General features: G+C 36.0%; 2 protein-coding genes across 3 annotated transcripts in view; one reads left to right on the plus strand and one right to left on the minus strand.

Annotated features, from left to right (window-relative positions):
* Positions 1 to 4,247, minus strand: part of CCNK (cyclin K) — a 35,408-nt gene extending 31,161 nt beyond the window's left edge. Inside the window, exon 1 of one of the 2 annotated variants that reach the window (XM_051978407.1) lies at positions 3,804 to 4,247. The gene's annotated coding sequence lies outside the window, so the exon portion shown is untranslated. The remainder of the gene's footprint in view (positions 1 to 3,803) is intronic. The other variant, XM_051978405.1, reaches the window with a different exon arrangement.
* Positions 4,248 to 4,718: 471 nt separating this feature from the next.
* Positions 4,719 to 26,656, plus strand: part of SETD3 (SET domain containing 3, actin histidine methyltransferase) — a 111,393-nt gene continuing 89,455 nt past the window's right edge. Inside the window, exon 1 of the mRNA XM_051978404.1 lies at positions 4,719 to 4,807. The gene's annotated coding sequence lies outside the window, so the exon portion shown is untranslated. The remainder of the gene's footprint in view (positions 4,808 to 26,656) is intronic.

Genomic DNA, 26,656 nt, shown 5'->3' on the forward strand with positions numbered 1-26,656 from the left:
ATTGAGAACAAGATTCATCTGTAAAATGTATGATCTCTAAGGGTGAGTTCTATGATTCCATTAGTTATAAGGCAATGGCAATAGACTGGTTTGAGGACCAGCCTGAGTTTGATGGAGAAGTTCACTACTAAAATATAGTTCTGTCTATAACAACTCATGAAACCATTTACTAAGATAGCAATGTAGAACTGTGCCCCTCATATTACTAAATTTGGTATACTCTTTTAGACTAAATCATATTACTAATAGACCTCCATTTCAAAAAAATTTAAGAGGAAAAGTATCTACATGTACAAAAATAATTATAGCAGCTCTTTTCATGGTAATCAAAAATTTGAAAGGAAGTATCTTTCTATTAGAGAATGGCTAAACAAATTATGATAGATGAATATGTTGTTATAAGAAATTAAAGGATGGCTTCAGAAGAAACTGCAAAGATCTTTGTAATATGACAGTGAAGTGAGCAAGACTACAACAATGTATATATGAAAAACAACTTTGAAAGACTTCAGAACTATGATGAAATGATAAACTATAAATCCAAAAATTATGCAGATGAAACACATTACTAACCATCTGAAAGAAAAGTGATAAACTGAATATGCAGAAAAAGATATGTTTTCAGACATGACCAATGTGGAAATGTATTTTGCCAAGCCATACTGTACCTTACGTTTTGAGGGCTTTATTTTTTTAATAGATCTGCTCAATGTGAGGAGTGAGGAGAAGGAGAGAGAAGAAGAAAGTACAGATTAACTTAAATATTTTAAAAATTATTTCTCGAATTCATTACTATTCTTTTCCTTCTCTAGTCTACATTGTATCCCTTCAAATCTGTATTATTACATGAATCTCCTACTTTGTGGACCAATGGTCCAAAATCTGAGAAGTCTATCATAAATTTTTAACCTGACACAACAGCGTTATATGCAAACTGAAGCATCTGGATGATGGATTTTGTGGTATATGTCACCATGACATTGGCTCTTTTTTTTACACCTCAACTGACACTGATAAGAGAATCGAGAAATCTGATGTAGCTCTGGAAGTTATTTATATAAATGCCCCAGTTGAACTCAAAAGTTTGCATGTAGTTTTAAGTGAGACAAAATAAAAGTGAAAAGCAAAGAGAGGGGCTGAGACAGAACCTTGGGGAACACTTAGGAGAAGTGATGTACATGATCCAGCAAAATCATCAGAAAATATATTGCCTTATATCAGCAGGTAGTGTCATGACAGCCTAATGTTATATACAGTATTATATATGTTACTATAAACTACATTTTCAAAATACAGAAATAATAAAATTGTGGCATACAAATTTAATGATTATTACAGCATTGGGAAACTGACCAGTGATTGAGGGAAAGACTAAAAATAATTATGGTATATGAATATAACAATACTATTGTGCTTGAATGACAAACGTGAAGATTAAAAAGCCAAATAGTGACTAAGTCAATGAAGGAAACATCAAACAAAAAACCTAGGTAATACAAGTGAGCTAGCTTGGTGCTTATCTTATTGATGAAAACTTCACATAGTATATTCTTAGTAACAAAATACTGGAAACTATATTCCAATAATTAAAGAATGACTAAATAAAATTGAGGCATATGAATGATTATCACACTGTAGTGAATGATAAATAGAAGACATATGCTGTCCAGAATTAAAAAAAAAAAAAAAACAAACCAAAACAATTACTGTCTCCTATTAAAGAAAACAAAATAGACTCTTGGTATTTTCACTTTCCATCTCCCATGTTTGAAATTCTCTCCCATAATCTCTGCCCCCTGTTTCACTTCAGGTCTTAGCTAAAAAATCCCACCTTTTAAGAAAAACCTTTCCTGATTCCCCTTAATACAAAGTCCTTTTCCTCTACTGAAGACCTCCAAATTATCCTGTATGTACAGTTTTGCATATATATATATACACATATATATATATATATATATATATATATATATATATATATATATAGGCTACTCCATTACTTTAGCTTTTCTTTGTATCTTTAGCACTTAGTACTGTCTGCCACAGAATAAGCACTTAATTCTTAATTAAATTTATTAAACATTTAATAAACTGACAACCCCTATATCCAATCAGTTAAATCTCAAAATTTTTATCCAACAACTCTCATATGTGACCCCTTTTCCATAGCCACTACCTTAGTTCAGGATCTCATTACCTTTCGCTTGAACTACTGTTAATACCTTCCTAATTGTTCTCTTTACCTCAAGTCTTTTCCCCCACTCTAATAAGTCTTCCTCCTTTTAGCTGCCAAAGTAATTTTTACTAAAACACAGCTCTGACCATAACTTCAATAAACTCTATTGGCTTGCAATTATTTCAAATATAAACGCCTTTTATTTAACGGTTACCCATAATCTGGTTCCTCATATCTTTCTAGTCTTCCAAAGTCCAGTCATTGACTTATTCATACACAACAATCCATCTCCTATTCTTAATCTTTTCAATGGTTTTTCCTCATGTCTGGAATACAATCCCTCCTCATCTCTGCCTCTTAAGGATGCCTGTCTTCAAGTCTAAGTTCAAATGCCTCCACTTGCAAGAAACACTATCTAGTCTTCCCGGTTGCCTTCTCTGAAGTTTCCTATGTGTCATACATATAGCCACGCACATACATAGTGTGTCTCCCAATAGACTACAAACTCTTACAGAAAGTGTGTGTAAGTACATATATGTATACCTAATGAAAAGTTTGGAGTCTCAACCAAAAAATATTGTATAAACCTTCATTAAAGTCTTAGAACTAAAGAAACTACAAGAGATTATAGACTCCATCTTCATTTTACACGTAGGCAAAATGAGCTCGAAAGAAGGGAAGTGACTTGCCAATTGTGACAGAGAGGGAAAGAATTAGATCCAGGGATTTGTTCAGCAGGGAACTCTTTTCCAAAGTATTTTTTAAAACAAGAAATGAACAATGCCAGGGAGAGAAGGAACCTTTTTCTCTAAGTTATTTCAAGTGAGAAGACTTAGTTGAAAATGGGTTGTAATGGCCAACGTAAATCAAGGCTGCATTATTCATCATGCTATCTGACCAGAGAAATTTAAGAATTTAGGGTCAATGCCTGAAAAATCTTCGTCATTTAGATTAAAAACTTTTTTGTAGACAAAAAAAATTAAAAACAAAACTTAATATAAAGCAACAGTTTTGTTTTTCAAAAAACGGAGGAAAAAACCTTTCGACGGTAACTTTTGTAAAGAATCGCCCTTGACTGAGCGGCCCGACGGTTGGAGGACAGGACAGAGCCTTACTTAAACCGCTTCCCCAGATGTGTTTCTTCAGGTCCTCACATCCCTGGACCTAGCTCGGGACTCAACGCTGATTCCGGCCACGGGTGGGGGCAGGCTTGAGGAGGGCGATTAAGTAGCTAGATCCAGCTCTAAAACCGAACACGACTGCCTTGGGTTCTCCCTAAGACCGCGCCGCCGGCAGGACACCCTCCCTTCGTGGCCCAAGCCTACTTAACGAAAGAAAGTGCCCCCGACTCTGAGGATCTCCAGGAAGGCTACCACTGGGACCCCGGGCACCAAGATCCGATCTGGTCCCTTCCCTTTTTCAAGAGATATCAGCGCGCCCTGAGCCCACACCCGAGGCCCGCTCTTTTTACCAACAGAGCCGCGCCGATGAGGCCGGGCCCGTGTCGTCCCCGTTAACTGTTACTAAAGCTCTGCCGTTGCTGAACCGGGGAGAAGCCCTCCCGCCCGTCCCTAACACCCGGGCACGCGAGGCGCCAGGACCCGCGCGACGTTCTTTCCGATCCACTCACCCGCCACCTCACGAAGTCCTAGTTAGCGACGTCTCTCATTGCTGACGGCGGCCATCTTGGACGCGGGGTGCTAGGGAGCAGACGTCATTACGCGGCGTCCTCTTTTAGGGAAACGTGAAAAGCGGAGGAAGCTGAGGAAGAGGTGGGAAAGCCTGGGGTGGTGGGGCAGGGCGAAGAACATACCTTTCACCCAATCAGAAGGGAGAAGTAGACTTAAATAGGCAAGAGCCGAGGCTTGAGGCGGGGCGATGCTAAGTGGGTTTGGTAGTGCTAGAGGAGGAGGAGCAAAAAAGCCTAACAGTCCCGCCCCCTTGTTGGAAAATATGATTTCGCGACCAACCTAGCCTGCTAACGGAACCCCGAGCGTCAAGGGCGTGACTAGCCGCAGCAATTCACCAATTAAATGGCCGAAAGGGCCAGTGCAAAGGTTCCCTTCCTCCAATCGCTCTTTTGGAGCTGGCGAGGACTCAGCCGGCTTTCCGGGCCTCCAGAAGCCTACCGGCTCAAAGGGCTGGATAGAGAACGGTTGGAGTGACAGCTGGATGGCGTGGGGGGAATAGAGAGGTGCAACCGACCAATAAGCTCCAACTGGGGCCGCTCCCGCGACTCGCGGGAGGGGGTTGGGGGGAGAGTTTCGTCGACCAATGAGCGGCGGGGGTGGTGGTCAGGGGTGGGGCTCTCGGGGGGCTGGAGGAGCGGGGTTGGGTGTGTGGCTGCGGTGCTCTCACGGCTGCCTCCGCCCCCGGCCTCCCCCGCCTCCCGGGCCGCCGCCGCGTCCGCGGGGTTGGTTGAGGCGGACTGTGGGGTGCTGACTGAAGTGGAGGCGCTGCCGCCGCCGCCGCTGCTGCTGTTGCTGTTGCTGCCGCTGTTGCTGCTGCTGCCGCCGCCGCCGCCGCCGCCGCTGCTGCTGCTGCTGCCGCCGCCGTCGCTGCTGCTACCGCTGTTGCTGCTGTCGCCTCCGCTGCCGCCGCCACTGCCGCCCGGGGAAGGAGAGAAGACGAAAGGTGAGTGGTGGGGTGGCCGCATCTGGTCGCCGCCCCCGCCCCACGAGTCGAAAAGGGAACCCTAGCTCCCTCTCGGCCCGGGAGCCGGAATTCCGTCCATCCCGCGCCACCTTGCCCTCCGGCCCCGTACTTCCCACTGCCTCTCCTGGCCTGTCTTTTCTCGGGCGAAGCGAGGAGGGCGCTGCCCCCAGGAACTGGTCTCGGAGTCTGGGGAAGAAGCGGCCGGAGAATGGCTGCTCTGCTCCCGCTGCTCCAAATGCTTCTGGGGAGGGGAATTAAGGGGAAAATGAAGAAAGCCTCGTTCCCCCATCCCTGCGCTTCCTCCTCTGTGGTGCTGTGGCTGTCCCCCCACCTCTGTGTCACCATGTGTCTATCTCCACGTCACGGCGTGTGCTGGTCTTTTACTCCGTCACCTTGTCGGGCTATTTTCTCTCTCTGTTCCGCCTCCTCCCCCCCCCCCCCTTCACTTTACCCCCTCCTCGCGGCAATCCGTGATGCCCCCCCCCCAAGTTACCCAATCCATCTACCCACACACCCCCATCACAGTGTCCGCCTGTCTCCTCTCCACCTCCACTCCCGTTTCAGTATCTACTCCCCCCCCCCAAAATGTCTGTCTCCACCCCTTCTCACCACGTCTGTCTGTCCCTTTTACCTTCCAGTTTTGTCTCTCCCTTCCTGTCTTACCCCCCTCCCACCCCATTTGTCGCTCTCTCAACCTGTGGATTTCTATTCCCCCTTAACCCTATCGGGTTGTATTTCTCCTCTTTCTTTCCCCCTTCCCCCAAGATCCACTCTGTGGGCCTGTCTATTTCCTGTCTGTGTCATTGTGTGTTCTGTCACTGTCTGTCTTGTGTCCCTTCCTTTTAGGTCACTGCTTGTGTCACTGCGTGTGTCTCAGTTTTTTCTTCCCAATTTTTTCTTGGGTTCCTATGTGTGTATCTCTCCTCCCTCCTTTGGGACTTTTTCGTGTCAAAATTCCACATTTCAGGTAAAGCAAACTTATTTCCTTTCTTCTACTGGTCGGTCTTTAGCTACTCCTGAAAATAAAATCCAAGGCCTAACGGTAGATTTCATGCTCCCTCAACATCACTCTCTCTTCCCCCCTTCCCCTCCCCATTTCTCATTTTATTACAGTGGAAGTAGCACTGTTTCCTTCCTTTCTTTCAATAGCAACTCTTTCATAGGAAAGGAAAGAAATAGCATTTTCTCATCTACTAGTTCCTAGTACCCTGAATAGGCTTCTTAGGGAAATATTCTCCTTTTTTCCCCACTAAAAATTTTCAGCTATAGGAAATAGGTCCTATTTGTTCATAGATAAAAAAATCTTCTTAATCCATACACATATAGTTACTGGGGAGGGCAATAATTTACTTGATTACAGTCTGAGTTTACCTTTGACTTAGTTGTGTGACCCTGGGCATAGACTTCTGTTCTCATCAATAAAATTAGTGGGATCTGTACTGTGATCTCCAAGATCCCTTTCAGCTCTAAATCTGTGATTCTATATCCTACCTTCTTCACATACTACTTCATTCAGTGGTGTCTGCTTCCTCAAATTTAGAACTTGGTAGAAAAGAGTAGCAATTTTGAGTTTCATTTCCCTGTCCTTTACACTTTTAATCAGGAAATACCATAGTAAGATATGTGAATATTTTTTATTTTATAATTATCTTTAATAAATTTCTGAATGTGATCTAGAAGCTCAATGCAAAGTGAATGATTTTAGTGGAAGAACTTCATTATCCCTTCTCTTAGTGGTTATGGTTATTTTGTTTTTAAATAAAAGCACATTTAGTGATACCCTTTATATTCTTTCTATTTTTAAATAAAGTCTTCCTCTAAGGGTTTACTTTTCAAAAGAGAAATCTATATCCATGTTTTCCCAAAACTTTTGATTAGAAATGACAATTTTAACATTTGAGAAGCAAAATAAGTCAGTTCTCGGTACTTTACCCATGGTATTTGAAATATTTCATTGATATGGATACTCCCTCCAGTGGTACAGATTGCAATTCATTTACACCATCTCATTTTGTGTAACTTTGGTCTGTGTGTTCTTGTATATGCTCCATGAGGGGGATCTACTAGCTTGCAGGGGCCATCTCTGGTACTTTGACAATATATGGATACCAATAATAGCTTCCCACCTGTTATCTCTTACTATCAATGTATGATTAACTAGCTTCTTTTTTTATTATAATTATACTTTAGTTGATATTTTTTATGCTGCTTCTTATGTGTAAACTTTCATTAGAACTATGTGGCAGGTTATTGATATCCTCTTATGCTTTGTGTTGACCTTTGGTGTATAAAACAAGTGTTGGTGTATAAAAAGTTATTTTTATTTTGAGAAAGTTGAAGTTGTTAAAAGCTTCTTAATGTTTTCCATATTCCATTAAACCACCTTTTATCTTATTCATTTCTTGGATCTATAGCATGTCTAGTTGTAGCTGTATGTGGGAATAGGTAATAGTTAAGTACTTCAAATTAGTACTAGTCTGGTGAAGTACTCCATTTTTCTGAATTCCTTTTTTTTTTTGTAAAGAAGTTTGAATTAGAACAGTAGTTTTCTAAGCATTTTTTTTTTTCCCGGAGAACTACCCAACTTATATAATTCATTAACATAAAATTTTCAGTGTTATTCCTTCTGTAGTGCTTTCCTTTTCCCCTTAGTTTTTTTTTTTTTTCCTACTGCATTTCCCTTTTTTATCCCAATTTAAAATTGTAAATCCAGTTCTATCCTGAGATGGGAATCTAAACTGGAAGAAGAAAATTATTTACTATACTTTTTCTTTTTCAAAAATCCTATTATACTTATCTTTTATTGGTAGAGTAGAAATTTCTGATATAGGGGAGAAGGGAATATAAAGTGACATGAATAGTTGCTATCTTCAGTTAATAAGATGTTAGCATCTATCCTTTTAGCATTAGTTTTTCCACACCTTTTTATTGTCAAGTAACATTTAGGCTATTTTAGAATTATGACCAACTTCTTAACAACAAATACTACCATTTTGCTCAGTCTTTGCTAAGTATGAATAAATATCTGTGATTTACTTCTTATCTCAGAATTTCTTTGAATTCTTTTTTATAAGGTAGGATTTTCATATGACAATGCCAGGGGAAGCATGTATTTAGTGCCTATTATGTGCCAGGCCTTGAGAGTACAAAAAAAGGTGATAGGCAGGCCTTGTCTTCAGAGAGCTCACAGTCTAATGGAGAAGTCAATATGCAAATAACTTTGTCCAAAAAAGAAACATAAAGAAAAACATTGGATATAATCTCAGAGGGAAGGCTCAAAGATTGCTGAGGACTGGGAAAGGTTTTCTGTAGAGGGTAAGACTTTAGCTGAAAATTGAAGAAAACCAGGGAAGCCAGGAGAAGCATGGGGAATAGCCAGTGAAAATGGGGTCTGGTGATGGCCTGTATTCTGGGAGGAACCTGGAGAATATTCTCTGATGTCTAGGTTTTATGAATCTCCCTTCCCCTTCTTCCCCCCCACCCCCCAAGTGTTTGCCATACTATCTTTTAATAGAAAGCTTTTCAATTTCAAAAACTGACTGGGTTAGCTTTACATACTCTGAAAAGTCTGTGTCTGTGGGGTGGTAGGAGGAAGTTTAAAGCAAAAAATTCTTTTATCCTTTTAAGCCTACACCTGTGATTTTTCTTGGTATACGGAACTCCCTTTGAGAAAATTTCCACCAATGTAGGTTGAAAAGTGCTTTGAAATTTATAGTCAGACAGAACTTCCTTGAGGAGAAGGATTAGACAACTTCTAAGTTCCCTTCTAGCTCTAGAACTGTGATCTGATTTGAAAGTAACAGAGGTTAAGGGTCAAATTGCTAGTATATGTCTGAGGCTGGACCTGAAACTAGCTCTTTCTAACTAAATCATGTTCTTTACCTCCTGTGCCACACTGTAGTTTATCATGCCAGCTTTTATTAACTACTTAAATTTGAGCATATTCATCCTCATATAGAATCTTAAATAATTTTACTAATTTTTATACAGGTATATTGCACTTTAGCTTTTTTTCATTTTTGAAATGAAATTTGATGGTTTTTTTCTAGTAAAATAACTACTTTAGATGCACAGTTAGGCTAGAACTACAAGCAAATCTTGTATTTTAATTCCATGGATAAACTTTTCTTTGACTAGTTATTTTTCAAGTGAGGCTGCACGATTTCAAGAGAGAATCAATATGTGTATCAGTCAGGAAGTATTCAACACTTATTAAGTGCTAGTGAATATACATTTTCATAAGTATTCATTGCTTGAGAAGCAAGGGTGGATGTACTGATTAGAGAACTAACCTCTGATCTTAGGAGCCTTAAGTTTAAGTTCATCAACTATATGTGTAGCCCTGGGCAAGTAACTTGGTCTATTCTCTGGGTGACTTTAAGTTGACAATAAGATGTTACCTGCTTTGGTAATGGGAATTTCCTCCTCTATACCAGTTGAAATCACATGTTCCTTCTCTTTCCCTGTCACTTTTTAATATTTCTCTGTTTTTTTTTTCCTTAGTAAAAAGATTAGCTACAATTTTGTTTTCATAATAAATAGATTTTGAAGATCTGTTAATCTTCCCTTTGTACTTGGTCCAATACAGAAAAAATAAATTGGTATTTTTTGGGGGGCTCTGCTTTTTTCACATTGTTACCTTCTTGTTTCTACAATGAGTTTTTACTGACTTATTCATAATTTTAGAACAATGATCCTTGCTTTTCAAAATTCAAAATTGCAATTCAAAAAACATTTATTTTCTACAAAGTACAGAGATCTATAGTTTATAATCTCAAGGGATCTTTGTGAACTGGTTTTCTACATGTTTCTGTATTTTTCATTGATATAAAGCTACAAAAACCAACCAAAAATACAACAAAACTTAGAAAAACAACTAATTTTAATAGAAAAAGTATTTTTCTTAATATGTAATTATAATCCAAATTCAAAGTGACTAGGATATTGTTTTTGTCCTTTTTCCCTAAAGTTTTTTGGGGAAGGAGGAGAATTGACTGCTTAAATGAAAAGACCTCATTATATTTAAAGCTAAATGTCTTCTACTAAATACCTCCCAGTATTCCACACTAACGGATATTTGGTTAATCAGATTGTATTTCCATTTGATGGAAAAAACTTTGTTTTAGAAATTTGGTATAGTAGAAAGAGGCTTGACCTTAGATTTGGTGACATGTGGCTATAACATTTAACTATTGTGACTATGGGTAAACTTTTCTTAGCTCCAGTTTCCTCATTAAAATTCATGTGATCCTTGGATGGATTGGAATGATCCTTTTATGTCACAGGATTGTTCTGGGGAAAATGCTTTGTAAAGTTCAAAGCATTATGTAAATGTAAGTTTATTCCTTTTTGTCCACACTTGTGATTTCTTTAATGATTATCTGGTCCAAATCAGTGGTTCTTAATATTTTCAGTTTCAAGAGTGCTTTAGGCTCATAAAAGTTGTTGAGGACTTCACTAACCCCCTGCCCAAAGAGATTTTGTTTATGTGGGCTATACCTAGATAAATATTTAACAACTGGCTCTGGGGAGGGGGAAAGGGGAGAAAAGGGAGTATACATAACATCCTTAAGTTTAATCTATTTTATTAATATTTATTTCCGCACATTTTTATGTCTAGACTGTCAGCAAAACAACAAATAGGTCATTTATCTATTTCTAAGGTTAATTACTATTACTGAAAATATAACAGTTAGCACAGCTAGTACAATCTGGATGCAGCATACCTCTTATCAGTATTTACTATATTAGGCATTAAAATCTTTTGGTGGTATTATGAAAAACTTTTGACTTTTTGGACCCCTGAGAGGGTTTCAGAGATCCCTAAGAGTTCCCAGATCCTGCTTAAGAATCACTAGTCTAGGATGAAAAGAAGACATAATAATTGTAATAGCAACAATAATAATTTCATTTATTTAGCGTCTTATTTGTTAAATTCACATAATGTTGGTAACCCTGAGACAGAAGTGCTGTTATCCCCATTGTGCAGAAGATGAAATTCAGAATTTGGAGACTAAATGACCTGTCCCATTACTTACCAAGTGTCTGAGACAGGATTTAAAACTCAGGTTTTTCTGTTTCCAAGCTTAGCATTCTATGGACTGTGAAATCTTATCTATCTATCGTGGTAGAGGTGCCAATTCAAAAAGTAAAGAAATAGAAGGAAAATTTACCAAAACCAGCGTAAGGAAATAGAAAATCTGGGAGAGTTATCTGTTTCCCCTGCTTTAGAAAATTCACTAAGACTGAAGAAAGAACACTTCTTTATTAGACTTTTTTTCCTGCCTATCTAATCACTGATATTTGAAATTTTAGTCTTTAAAATAGCTGTTAAAATAGTTCTTTGATTCAGCATTAATTAATAATCTTAGTATCTATCCATTGGAACCACTTAACAACTAAAAACTATAGGAATGTTATCTTAAAATATATTCTCACTATAAACTCAGGAAGCATTTATTAAATGTCTTATATGTGCCAGGCACTCTGTTAAGTTCTGGGGATGCAAAGGCAAAAGACAATTCTTTTCTTCAAGGAACAGTCTAATGGGGGAAACCACAAGCAAACAAATATGTACAGAGAAGCTTTGTTGGATAAATAGAAAATAATTTGCAGAAGAAAAGAACTGGAATGAAGAGAAATTGGAAAAAGTTTCCTGTAGAAGATAAACTTTTAGTTGGAACATAAAGGTAGCCAAGAGATAGAAATGAGGAGAGGGAACATTCTAAGTAAGTATGTGGGGACAGTCAGAGAATATGACAGAATCTGAGAGATGAAGTATCTTCTTGGAACAAGAAGTCCAGTGTCACTGAATCAAAAAGAGTATATATATTGTTGAGAATAAAATTTAAGAAGACTGGAAAGGTGATGAGGTGCTAAGGTTTTTAAAGCCAAATAGAATTTTATATTTAATATGAAAATGATAGAAAGCCACTGGAGTTGAATATTGTGTATGGGAGTGACATACTTAGACCTGCACTTTAGAAAAATCACATTGGCAGCCAAATGGAGAATAGCTTTGAGTTTGGGAAGACTTAGGGTAGGTAGAGCCACCAGCAGTTTATTGTATTAGTGAGGTAATGAGCACCTATTATTAGAGTGACAACTTCAACAGCAAAGAAGAGGGGGTTATATGAGAGAGCTATTGCAAAAGTGAAATTGAAGCCTTAACAGAGTAGTGACATCATAAACTATTTGAAGGAATAATTTTAGCTGATTCCAAGGTTTAACTTCTTAATTTTGGGGGGAACAAAATGAAACAAGCTATAAATTCTGAGATGAAACTGAAAATTCAGTTTTTGTATGTGTTAGTTATTTATTTAAGGTCTCAAACTTTGCAGTTTGTATATATCAATGTAGTACTCAGGTTTCTATATCTCTCCACACTGCTACATGATAAGCCCATTTCTTTTTAAGATCAAACACTTTCAGGATAGAGATTTTACCCCATTTCTTTTATGTCAGGCATTACAGCATAGAGAATAAACTTGAGAATGCTTCTTTTAAAGGCCATGGTAACTTTCATTTTGACTTTTTAAACATTGCCTCTTTATCTTTTCATTTACGTGGGCCATATCCTATTTCTAAATCCTGGTAACCTTTTTAGAGTATTGTCAGCTCTTCACCTGTGTGAGCTCTGTGAAGCCAATCCAGGGGAAGAAGTGATTGGATGAGATTTTCCCATTGGCCTGAACAGTTGAATATTCATCAGTATAGCAGCAATAGAATATGTGATAAGTGTTGACTGTCACAAGCCTGTTTATGTCCTCAGTATGATGGGATGTATATAACTTTGGTTAGTTGGATTCCTAGATAATTGAATAACTGCAGCCAAAGTGTCTTGATCAATATATTGTCAACATACTTAGCCCATTTAACCTTGTTTCATTGTGTTCATCAGCAAGTTTGATGACTTAGAAGATACATTTTACTAACTTTGTGGATGACAGAGGAATAACAAATATATTGTATAAGAAAATGAGGGTTTGAAGCTAATGGCTAAAAAGATAGGCTTGTTAAGATGCAAATGTTAAATCTCTCCTTTAAGTTCAAAATAACCCAATTATACAGGTATGAGGAGGAGACCTGAATTTGAAAAAAATTAGGAGATTATTATCTGTGAGTTCAGTAAAAAAGGTAATGTGAACTTTGACTGAATTTATAGAAATATAATATCCAGAAGGAAGTATAATAATGCCCTTAATCAAGCCTTTTCTGGAAATCACTCTTTTTAAGGGAACATTGATATTTTGAAACATAGTTATAAGAATTAATTGAAAGAATCCGGGTTGTTTGAACTGAAGTAAGGGAGAAGAACATGTCATTATGCATCAAGAACCTACTATGTGCCAGACAGTATATTAGGAGCTGAGTATACAAATAAAAAAAGGAAATAATCCCTTTTTTCAGGGGAAGATTGCATTGTAATGGGAAATTAGGATCAATGGGTACAAGGTACAGCAAGGGATATTTTAGCTTACTGAATGTTTTTGCATAGAGGTTTAATTCAGCTCTGCTTCTTCACAGATCACTTAATGCTAGTACCTAGAAGAGATAGAACACAAATAGCAGGACTAGAGATAGACACTCCATTCAGATGCTTAATGCTTTTTCTTTGCCACATAACAGGAGTAGAGAGCAAATAACAAACGACTCATTTTACTTCTGTCTGCTGTGTAGTCTATCTTGGTTTCTTTTAATGTATCTCTAACTCATGGAAGTAAAGCTTGTTTTAATTAAGATTTAGAGAGTGTTACTTTGTCCTAGATGATGTAGCAAGTTCACATAGGAGTGTGGGAATATGTCATTGATTTGCTTATTTTCTACCTGACTTGAGATCCATTGCTAATGTCAATATAGATACAATGCATGTTATTATGTATTAGGAATGAATGTATTGTTGGAACATTGTATCATCTCTTAAAATGTATTTAATATAGAGAGGTTCTTTAATGTAGAGACTTTCTTAGAGGTCTTTCCTCTTAGAAGACAGGAAAAGAACAATATGATCAAAATAGACAAATCCTCCACTTTCTCTCATTGATTAGAACAGTTTAATGAAGTTTGTTACTTAAAACATTTTCTTATTTGATGATAGATAACTAGGGGGCAGTTAGATGGAACAGTGGATAGAGTGCTGACCCTGGAGTTTAGAAGATACCATTTTCCTCACTTCAAATCTAGCTTCAGACACTTATTAGCTGGGTGACTCTAGACAAGTTTAAGCCTCTTTGTCCAAGTTTCCTCATCTGTCAATGACCTGGAGAAGAAAGTGCAAACTACTCCAGTATCTTTGTGGGAATACCCCAAATGAGGCCATGAAGAATCAGACATGACTGAAAAACAACTAAATAACAATATCAATAGATTATTTTATATATGCATTATGAATACCCAAGTGAGCTACCTCATTACACCTTGATTAATTAAGAGACATATATTATTGGTATGAAAACCTGGAAATTCTAATCCTTAACTCAAAGCTGCATAAATAGGACTATGTCTTCTTTTATAATTTGCTGAAATCCCCACAATCCTTCTGAAGTACATCTGTCCAGTTTTTAAGCTCAAATTACTAGAGACCAGATTAGCAATGACTGACCAAAATGTTGTAGATGAGCTATTTTAGATCAATAGACATACAGATATACAAAATCTGGTTCTGTGTATAGTAGATTAGAATGTATGGGATAGGTCTAGTAGAGATCATTCAATTACTATATTTTAGGGTTAAACATATTTATAGAGAGATTTTTTTTCTTCCATTTGTCCTCAGTTCCTTGCTCTGATCAAAGAGTCTTATCAATACAATAGGATTATCAATGCTTTACTGCTCTTCTCCAACTATTTAAATAAAATGAATTGCTTTGTAGCTTTACTCTGTATACTACAAGGACCAAAAAAATAGTTTGGGAACATATATTTCATGGAACATTAGTCTTTAGACAATAAGACTTTTTCTAACATTGGGACCAACCACAATGTGGGTTTTCAGTCTTCTTTGAAGAAGTTGTTAAGCAATGTTTAATTGAACCAGAGTTTTGTATCCAATAAGAAAATTTTTTAAATCTTGAAAGCAATTTCTTGTTTCCTGAAGCCTGTTTGGTAATAGCATTATGTCTTAGAGAAGGACAATTCAATGGAAAGAATACTGAATTTGGAGCATTTTTTCCCCCTAATATCTGTGGAGTATGGGCAAATTACTTCCCCTTTCTGGGTTTTAGTTAGTTTCATTGTGTGAAAAGAGTATCTAAGGTCTTTTCAAACTGTGAATCTTGTAGTCCTCTGACTTTTTAATTAGAACTGTTTTATGTTTAGAGCTGTTTTATGTTATCTGTCACTTGGGATGACCCTATGTCAAAGTTACTGATGAGACAAATTCTTGATTTGGGGGGGACGGAAAATTGAACTACATACTCTCCAAAATGTATTATTATATTGAACATTTCTTTGGTGAAATGTATGCTTTGAGGATTACTTTTTGGCAGAAAGAATATAGGTAGGTGTGCCCTCAGGCTTAAGGAAATTCAATTTTAGAAGCACTTAAATCAGGAAGTAATCAGATGATTTTTTTGTTTTACCAAAAATAAAAGTCTGCAAGTTTCCCTTTTTTTTAAAAAAAAAATATTATAGCTTTTTATTAACAAGATATATGCATGAGTAATTTTTCAACATTGACAGTTGCAAAACGTTTTGTTCCAATTTTTCCCCTCCTTACCTCCACCCCCTCCCCCAGATGGCAGGTTGACCAATATGTGTTAAATATGTTAAAATATATATTAAATACAATATATGTATATATGTATCCATACAGTTATTTTGCTGTACAAAAAGAATCGGACTTTGAAATAGCGTGCAGTTAACCTGTGAAGGAAATAAAAAATGCAGGAGGACAAAAATAGAGGGATTGGGAATTCTGTGTAGTGGTTCATACTCATTTCCCAGAGTTCTTTCACTGGGTGTAGCTGGCTCAATTCATTATTGCTCTATTGGAACCTATTTGGTTCATGTCATTGTTGAAGAGGGCCACATCCATCAGAATTGATCATCATATAGTATTGTGCTAGAACCTATAATGATCTCTTGGTCCTGCTCATTTCACTCAGCATCAGTTCATGTAAGTCTCTCCAGACCTTTCTGAAATCATCTTGTTGGTCATTTCTTACAGAACAATAATATTCCATAACATTCATATACCACAATTTATTCAGCCATTCTCCAATTGATGGGCATCCACTCAGTTTCCAGTTTCTGGCCACTACAAAGAGGCCTGCCATAAACATTCTGCAAGTTTCCTTTTAAATGAGTTTGTTTAGTATTTTGGAGAATTTCTTTAAAGAATATAGACTACTTAATGAGAAATTGTAAGATTAAAACCATTACATATTCTGTAGTCATTTATTAAGAATCTGATATATGACTTCAACAACAAGACTATATGATTTCAGGCCTGGAGAGACTTACATGAACTGATGCTGAGTGAAATGAGCAGGACCAAGAGATCATTATAGGTTCTAGCACAATACTATATGATGATCAATTCTGATGGACGTGGCCCTCTTCAACAATGAGATGAACCAAATAGGTTCCAATAGAGCAATAATGAATTGAATCAGCTACACCCAGTGAAAGAACTCTGGGAAATGAGTATGAACCACTACACAGAATTCCCAATCCCTCTATTTTTGTCTGCCTGCATTTTTTATTTCCTTCACAGGTTAATTGTATACGATTTCAAAGTCCGATTCTTTTTGTGCAGCAAAATAACTGTATGGACATGTATACATATATTGTATTGAACATATACTTTAACATTTAACATATATTGGTCTACCTGCCATCTGGGGGAGAGGAGGGAGAGAAGGAGGGGGAAAATTGGGACAAAAGATTTTGCAACTGTCAATGCTGAAAAATTACCCATACATATATCTTGTAAATAAAAAGCTATAATTTAAAAAAAGAGAGGGAATCTTATATATGGAATGCATTATGCTAATTAAGGATGATTTAAAAAACTAGATATGAAAAGAAACAGAATGTAAATATTCTTTCAGGGAATAGTAACAGAGCTTTAAGATTCATTTTGTGTTAAGTTCATTGTTTGCCAATGCAAAGTTAATGTTAAAGGTCTGTTATGCTCATGTTATTTATTAATTATTTTTTATTCCCATTTATAGTGAGCTAAAGAGTTTTTCCTGGCATACTCCCATGCTGTCAAAAAATTATTTTTAAATAAAGTTCCTTTTGTTGTAGCAGAAAAAAAAATTAGATATGACTGGGTACCTGTCCTTATAATATCTTTCTTTACTCTAGTAGAATTGAAGATTAGACATTATATATATAAGCATATCAAAAAATATTAATTAAAAAGAAAAACTTTTTTGTTGCATAAACCAAGGTTAGCTATATGGCGTTTATCTCAATTCAAGTTTGTTTTTTAAAGCATTTGTTGAACACTTACTTTTTTTTTTTTTTAATAACTTTTTATTGATAGAACGCATGCCAGGGTAATTTTTTACAGCATTATCCCTTGCATTCACTTCTGTTTTGATTTTTCCCCTCCCTCCCTCCACCCCTTCCCCCAGATGGCAAGCAGTCCTTTACATGTTGAATGGGTTGCAGTATATCCTAGATACAACATATGTGTGCAGAACCAAACAGTTTTCTTGTTGCACAGGGAGAATTGAATTCAGAAGGTATAAATAACCCGGGAAGAAAAACAAAAATGCAAGCAGTTTATTTCATTTCCCAGTATTCTTTCTCTGGGTGTAGCTGCTTCTGTCCATCTTTGATCAATTAATGCTCTCTTTATCGAAGAGATCCACTTCCATCAGAATACATCCTCAAACAGTATCGTTGTTGAGGTATAGAATGATCTCCTGGTTCTGCTCATTTCACTCAGCATCAGTTCATGTAAGTCTCGCCAGTCCTCTCTGTATTCATCCTGCTTGTCATTCCTTACAGAACAATAATATTCCATAACATGCATATACCACAATTTACTCAACCATTCTCCAATTGATGGACATCCTTTCATTTTCCAGCTTCTAGCCACTACAAACAGGGCTGCCACAAACATTTTGGCACATACAGGTCCCTTTCCTTTAGTATCTCTTTGGGGTATAAGCCCAGTAGAAACACTGCTGGATCAAAGGGTATGCACAGTTTGATAACTTTTTGAGCCTAGTTCCAAATTGCTCTCCAGAATGGCTGGATGGAACACTTACTTTTTGTAAGACAGTATATTGGAAACAGAGGCAAAGTAAAAACAAGGTTCCTGCCCTCAAAAAGCTTCTTTTCACAAATAAAAATATAATTTGACTTGCTGTTATACTCAAAATAGATTTTTTGTGTGTCTGTGAAAAATAAGATTTTTTTTTCCAATCCTGTTTTTGTTCAGTTGTGTTCAATTTTTTACTTTTGTTCAATCCTGAGGATTCAGACGTATCTAGAAAGAAATTCTTTCTTACTTAATACCATTGGTCGTTGACATATCTTTTTGGTATATAGTATAATATATTCACTCAGCTTAAATTTAGAAACTATTTGATTTGCCTTAACTCATCATTTATATAATTTATATATTTAATACAAAATTTAATGGTGCCCAAATGAACAACTTTAGTACTTTACCCTTGTAAACTGGGTGAAAATTTTCTTCTCTCTTTTTTTTTACAAAGGATTTTAGTAGCTTTTCCACAATCTTTTCAAATGAATTTGATAGCTGGGTTGCCCAAGAATAAAACATGGTACTACCCCATTCTATAGCTAAACCACCTGTAAAATTGGGTAAATGTAGGACTACACTGAAAAACAGATGCTCTGTTTGAGTTAGGGTTTCCCGGATAAGTCACCAAATAAATGTAATTAAAAGTGTTTATTTGCGTTGTTTTTAATTGAAAGTAACATGTTGGGGGCAGGGGAGGGGGAAAGGAAAAATACCAAAGCACATCCTTTTTATTTTGATTTAAAAAAAAATAATATGCAACTACAATGTACTTCTAAGAGCAAATGCAGTATTCTTAAAAAGGAAACCACTTTCTCCAAAAGTTTTTATCTTTCTTTATAGGGCTTTAAATGTTCATTTTCTTTATGACTTACTTGCTTTCTACTAATGTGGATTCTATAAAGGAATCATTAGATTAGTCAAAAGTTACTGTTTTTCTGTTAGATGATACCCCATCCATCGTTACTGCATATTAAGATGTTGCTATTTGTTTATCCAAGTTCCATCATCTGCCTTATATTTTAAATGGATATAGTATAAGTAAATATCTCAAAGCTATTTATCATGTTTTGGGTCCTACAGGCAAGGACAATGTAATTGTTATTGGTTTCTATTGCCAAAAAATTGGGAAATTAAGGATGTCCCAAAAGACTTAGTGTAGTTTAAAGCTTCAAATTTTTAAAAAATAGTTTAAAAAACTTTTAAAGCTTAAAACTGATCTAAAACTTTTGGGACACCTTGAGTTTTAATTCACCAATAATTAACTGTTAGTATTAATTCATCAAATAGTATTTTGCTATAATTTACTGTGTTCTATCAATGTGGTAAGTATATTAAATACTTATTAAATAGCAAAGAAAGATAAATTTCCCATGTCACAGAAGTGCTATACATCAAAGATAAGTCTTAAAGTTAAGTTTTTTGATTATGAGGATAGTTTTTTTCCCTTCTCCCCCAATTATTTTGTAATTTTGTATTGACTCTTACTAAAAAATATTGCTGTTAAAAATATAGTTTTTGAAATTGTAGTCACTACAAGTACTAAACAGTATCCCAAAACTATATTTCTTATTTCTTCCAAGAGAATCATTTTCTTTTCAATTCTGGACCACATATACTATCTAATATACATACATGCATTTATACAAACACAAAAGTGTGTGTCTATGTACTGATAGACAAGTTCCATTCAACTATATATAGTAGTCTGAAAAACAGGATTCTTTTTTCATTTGTATTTTCCTTTGTTATTTTCATTTAAGAGACTGATATTCTGGGGCTTGTGTAGTCAGAACCTTTTTTTAAAATCAATAAATGAGAGCATAATTAAGACTTCTTTATCTCTAGATAAATATAAAATAAAAAATATTCTTTTCTATCTGGACATCCTCCATCATAATAGCAAATGATATTAATGAACTCATACTTCCCTGTTTTTCCTTTCAGAGTAATTGGTTGTCAAACCAAGTCATCTCTGTTGTATTGTAACCTATGCTGTTCTATAAGTCCAGTAGAATTTCACACTATAGGAGGGCACCCTGCTGTAGGAGAATCCTTAAGGCAGTATTCTGTTCCAGTGAATCAATTGTCCTTCTTTAGTCAGCAAACAAGCACAATGAGATCTTTTTTAATCTCTACCCTTCAGTCAACCACGTGACCAGACACCCCAAATCCATTATGGAATACAACTAAAAAAACCTAACTCTTCTTTTCACTCCCATGTATCCCCAACAAGGTTATTCTGAAGTAGACTGTTGTTATAAAGATTGCTCAAAGATAGGTAACCAGGCATATAGGTTAGCAACTACAGATATCTTCTGATTCATCGTTTCCTATTAGCAACAATTTCCATGATTTTTTTCTAAGTACCAGTATCCTTCCCTTTCCATCCTGAAAATTGATCCCTCCATTGTGTTACTAAGTTACTATCCCTAAATTATGTTACTTTCTGAGTGGACCTTCCCATTGACCTATTTTTGGTCCAGCTGCTTTTCCCATCATAGCTTTCTTTAATGTGATTTTTAAAATTAAATTTTTGTTAAATTCCAAATTCTTTCCTTCTCAGTAACCCCACATAATAAGAAGGCAAATCCCTCTTGCCAAAACCCAACCCTAAAATTGTTTAAAGAGATTTCTCTTTCCTCATGTAGTGCGCCAGTGTTACTACGTTAGAACACAAGTATTGTGGCTTCTCTTTCATTGATAGAGAAAAAAAATTTTGAGAAATTTTGACAAATATTTTATATTTTTCTTCACATTTCTTCCTCTCCCAAACTCCCCGCCAACATTTCATTCTTAAATTCTCTTTGGAGTTGAACTAGTTCAATCAGCTCTCTCACCAAATCATCTACAAATTTTATTTTCTTTAACTGTTTCTTGATGTTTTTATGAGGAGATATATTGCTTATAAACTTTTATCATATTTCTTCACAAGATTTTATCAGTGAGTTTATGTTCTAAACTGGCACTACCACTTGCTGTAATATTTCGGTACCATGTCAAGGAAATCCTCTGAAGCAATTTCCAGGTTTCTTTGGGCTCCCCTTTGTAATGGTTGATTGACACTGGCTAAGCTTCATTATGAAACAGCGATAACTTGTAATCTTCTCATCCATATCCCATCATTAGACATCAATAACTTGTTTAGGTTAGGTTGGAGTTATTTGAATTGCAGACTAAATTATCCTAATTTGGTTGGTTTTCAACTGCCTTGGGAAGCTTAATAACACATAAATTGGGTTTTTGTGTGCCTAGTCTTTTCAAGTAAAATTAATTTAGTATGTGAATCGAATAGTATTTCTTCTAGGACCTTGACTACAATGACTGTTTTCAAAAATATTCAGCAAACACTTATTGAATATCCTAATGACAATGATAATAATTCTTAATATTTATGTAATACCTACTGTTTTCTAAGCATTGTTCTATGTGCTTTACAAATATCCTCCCTTTTCATTTCGTTTTCACCATCTGTATTTTCACTTGTCTCTTGGTTCGGATCCATTCTCTCAAGGTTCTCAGCAGATTCGGCACCTCCAGGCTCTGTATTATCTTCATTTTTTATTCCATTTTCCAACAAGCCATCATTCTCCTGATCATGTTCCTCCTCAACAACACTGGGAGATAGGTTTTATTAATATCTCCCTTTTTACAGTTGAGAAAACTAAGGCAAACAGTGGTTGTGTTTTGTTCAAGTTCATACAGCTGCTAAGTATCTGAGGATAGATTTGAACCCAGTCTTCTACCTCCAGTCCTAGCCTTCTATCCTGACTCCATTCACCTCTTATTCAGAATACTATACTAGGCACTAGCATAGCTCCAATTGATAAATGGTCAGATATGAATGAGGAAGAAATCAAAGATACCACTAGTCACATGAAAAAATGTTCCAAAACATTAATAATAAGAGAAATGTACTTTAAAACAATTTTGAGGTAAATCTCACTCCTATCAGATTAACTAAGATGAGTTGGAAATAAGATGGGGATTAAAAATGACAAATGCTGGAGATGGTATGTTGGTCCACTAATTAAGTCTTGGAAGATCTAGAAAGAAAAAAGTTTCGGCACCAGATCATTGCCTTATGAAAAGCTTGGAAGTCTGGTTATTAAGATAGCACTCAAGAATATATGAAAAGCATAGAGAATAGTTTTATTTAACAAACCAAATGCCTACTTTGATTCTTGGTGATAGTTAAGTGCTTCAAAGATTTAACAAGTTCCTGCCCCTCTGCTCTTTGTGTGTTGTCTGTAGTTTATAGCAGAATTCATTAGCAATACTAAATATATAGCTGGAGAGATCAGTAGTAGAGTTAAATTTTAGGATTTTAAAGTGGGGAGATTATAGGTAAGAGTTTTTATAGAATATGCAAAACTTGAGCCTGGTTTTAAAAGATATGTTTTATTTGAACAGGCAAACGGGAAGAGAGGGCAATCTAGCTAAGGAATATTTTGTGAACGAAACTATCTGCATACAAGGAATGTTTACAAACAGCCAGACCTAGTTAGCCAAACTGTAGCTGAGTAGCTTATGTCAGATAGTAGGGGACATCATTGTGGCATTGAATGCCAAGAGGCAATGTAGGATAATGAATAGGTGACTGACCTTGCTGCCTGGAAAACTTGGCTTTAAATACCTTATTTAACATACTATGTGACTCTAAATAAGTCAATTTCCAATTCTTTTAATGTATATTTTTCTAATTATTAGTAATTTAGAGCATTTTTAATATAGCCATTTAAAATGCTCTAAATCACTAATAAAATCATTTATTATTTTTATTATTTGGTCTTTGGCCCACTCATTCTTTAGGATTATATCATTTAGTTTCCAGTTTTTTGTTAATCTGTGCTTCAGAGGTCCTTTATTGAATATAACTTTTTTTTTGTTTGCATTATGGTCAGAAAAATATATATATAATACTTTTGCATTTGCTTGTGAGATTTTTATGCCTTAATACAGGGTCAACTTTTGTAAAAGTGTTAGGCACATCTGAGAAAGAGTCCTTTTTTTATTCTCATTCAGTATCTTCCAGAGGGCTAGCATATCTAACTTCCCTCAAATTCTATGCATCTTTTTAATGTCTTGTTTATTTTGTGGTTAGATTTATATAAGTCTAAAAGTGGTAAATTGAAGTTCCCTACTAATATAGTTTTGTTCTCTACTTAATCTTGTTACTCATTTAACTTTGGTTTAATATTTGAATGCTATACTATTTGGTATATATCATGTTCAGTATTGCTATTAATTGTCTATGATATCTTTTAGCATGAGGTAGTTTCCCTGATTATTTCTTTTAATTAGGTCAATTTTTGCTTTTGTCTGAGATCATGATTGCTATCACTGCCTTTTTTACTTTAGCCCAAGCATAACAGGTTCTGTTCTGGATTCTTATTTTAACTCATGTCTGTCTTTAGATTTCAAGTGTGTTTCTTGTAAACAACATATTGTTGGATTCTGGTTTCTAATCCATTCTGATATCCTTCTCTTGGTGAGTTCATTCTATTTATGTTTACATTCACAGTTATGATTATTAACTATATTTCTCTCTATCCTATTTTCTTAAACTTATTCTCCTTTTTTCCCTTGTCCCTTCCTCAAAAGTCTATTTTACTTCCCTTTCTCTTATTCTACCTTGACATTTCTCTTTACCCCTTTTCCCTCTATTTACCCTCTGGGTAAAAGGAGTTTCTGTCCCAAATGTGTGTGTATGTTTATTTTTCTGTCCTTGAATCATTTCAGATGAGAGTGATGTTCAAATGTTTGTCTTCCTTCCTACTATCCCTTCCATTATGTGAATTCTTCCTTATTTGCCCTATTTCTAGCTATTATACATAGCTAGAGTCTCTTTTACTTTCAACTATTCCTTTCTGTCCTGGAATTGTGACCCGGATAATGGACAACAGAACTGCCAATTGGCTCCTGTTCCTATTCCTTGCATTGGTTCTGGGATCCTCTAGGTTCTTTTTCTGCAACAGGGTTTCCAGCCCTGGTGTTCAGTCTCAGCCCCCTTAACATTCCTAAGCAAAGTGCTTTCTATTTCTGCTGTTCTGTGTTCCTGGACAATCCCTGGCTCAGTCATTCCAGACTCCTCTATCTTTCTGCATTGCCCTGGGCTGGGTAAAATGATTTTTCTTTACCTTCCCTTTCAGAATTCAGTCTGGCAGTTTTCTCAATTATTGTGGAGGATTGAATTGGGTGAGCCGAATAAAAGTGCTCACTCCCATTCTTCCATCTTGATTCCACTTTCCTTCTAGGTAATTTTCTAAGTTTAGAAATTTCAGAAAAGGTGCCAACTTGCATTTGTGGAGGGAATATCGGTTCCCAACAGTTTTTAATATGTCAAATTATAGCTTTAGTCTCTATTAAGCCCTGTTGAATCCCATCCTATTGGAATTTTATTTTCTGTGCAGCAAAATATCCTTAAAAAGTCTTGTCTTTATATTTCAGAGTGACATGGTAGAATAATAGCTTCCACTCCATATGATTTTCTTTTCCTTGGCTTCTTTCCTCCTTGCCCCTGTTTAGCTCAAGGGTGGTCCTAGAATTTGCTATTTATCTCCAGTCATCTTGATCTATATCTTGACACTGAAACCAGATGGTTCTCTAGGGAAAAGTGAGGCAGATGATCTTGCACAGCCCTCCCTCACTTAAATTCACTTCATTTGCATGTCATGACATCACTTCTCTGATGCTATGATTCATGGCATCAGAGAACGAAGGGCAAAAACGATAACAATTTAAATGGCAGTTCTTAGTGCCCATCACCCTTTCACCCAACTAAATTGTTCTGAATCATAGTTTTAACTAGTTGTGGACCTGCGCACCTAGAGATATAAAACTGTAGACCAGGGTTGTGACATATATGTGAAAGTGGAAGGACAACTGCTATATAGTAATAACAATTACATATCCTTACCTGTTCTATCAAAATCCTAAAGTTTGTCCCAGACCTAAAAATTTTTGAGATCCAATGAGAAATTATAATGAGTGACATCATTCAATCCAGCACTACAGAACAAGTTTGTCAGAAATCCACAAGTAATTAGAAAGGGAGTCCCCACCTGCAGAGCCATTAGCAGTTGAAGGCTGCTACTTAATGTAATCAAAAACTGGATATGTGTAGCCTGCATGATTCAGTGAATGGAGCCAGCAAGTGTCGAAGGTTCCCCTAAAATAGTACAAGGGTGGGGATCTTGAAAGCCATGGATTGCATCATCAGACAAGGACAGTCCTAGTTTGGGGACTCAGGTAACTTAATACCCTTTCCTGAGATACCAGAAAAGGCCATGAGGATTTGTATTTTAAACTTCAAAAAAGGGGAAAAGAGTGCTGAACCCCAAGAGATTGGTCAGCATGGAATCTGGGGCAAGACCAAGCAGGGATAAATAATACCCTGTTCAAAAAAATGGGAGCAAAGTGTAAATCTTGTCCATGGTACAAATCTTCTATTCAGGAACAAGGTTAAAGAGATGAGTAAATCAAAGAAAATGCCCACCAGTATAAAAAATTGTTGCAAATCCAGAGATTTCAAAAAAGGAGCCAGTAACTTCATAATAATTGCTGTTCTCAAGGGAAGACTCAAAGGAAGAAATTGCTTTTCCATGAATATTACATGGATCTCTAGAAGAATCGAAGGAAAAGCTAATTCAATAAAAACCCAGAAGAAAGAATTAGGAGAATACATAACTTGTAAAAGCATTGCTACAAGAAATGGTTTCCTCCAAAACTAGAATTGAACAAACAATTGACTACATGAGACAGCAACAAATATTAGAACAAAATCAAAATGTTGAAAAAATGTAAGATATCTATGTTGAAAAATAATTCATTTGGAAAAGTGGTCAAAGCAAAACAATATAAGAATCATTGAATTACTTTGAGAAGCAAGATTTTTTAAAAAGCAACTTGCATATAATATTTCAAAAAATTGGAAATTAAAATTGCCTATATCTATTAGAACCAAAGAGCAAAGAAAAGATAGAAAGAACTTGCCTAACTACCTCCTCAAAGCAAACCTACAGGAAATATCCTATAAATGTCATAAGAAAATTGAAGAGCTCCATGCCAAAGAAAAGTACTCTAACAATCCAGAAAAGCAGTTCATGTACCAAGGATAAGTTATTGGGATCACATAAGACTGCTATAAAAGAAAGGAGATCTTAGAATATAGTATTACAAATTGCAAAACAGAAGGCTTATAGCCAATAACAGCTGAATATAATTCTCAGGGGAAATGGGACATTAATGAAAGAAAGGACTTTAAAAGATTTGAGATAAAAAGGCCAGAGCTGAGTAGGAACTATGAAATATAAAGCCCAAGAGTCCAGTGAAACTCAAGTAAATTGATTTGAGTAACTTAAAATAGCTATATGTTGAAGTAGTAATAACATTCTAATTGTGGGAATTGGGGGGGAGAGAAACAAATGTCTTCCAAAACATTAATATCTCCAAAGAGTTTTGAGGGAGTTAAATAAGAAAAAAAGTATGTATATAAGTATAAAAGTATGATGTATAAGGGAGAAGAATGAAACTTGCAGTTCTTGTAATTGGAGTACTTAAGAAGAGTTTACAAATAATGTACTAAGGGATGGTGGTGAGTG

Source organism: Antechinus flavipes, chromosome 2 (assembly GCF_016432865.1).
Source record: "Antechinus flavipes isolate AdamAnt ecotype Samford, QLD, Australia chromosome 2, AdamAnt_v2, whole genome shotgun sequence".
NCBI lineage: Eukaryota > Metazoa > Chordata > Mammalia > Dasyuromorphia > Dasyuridae > Antechinus > Antechinus flavipes.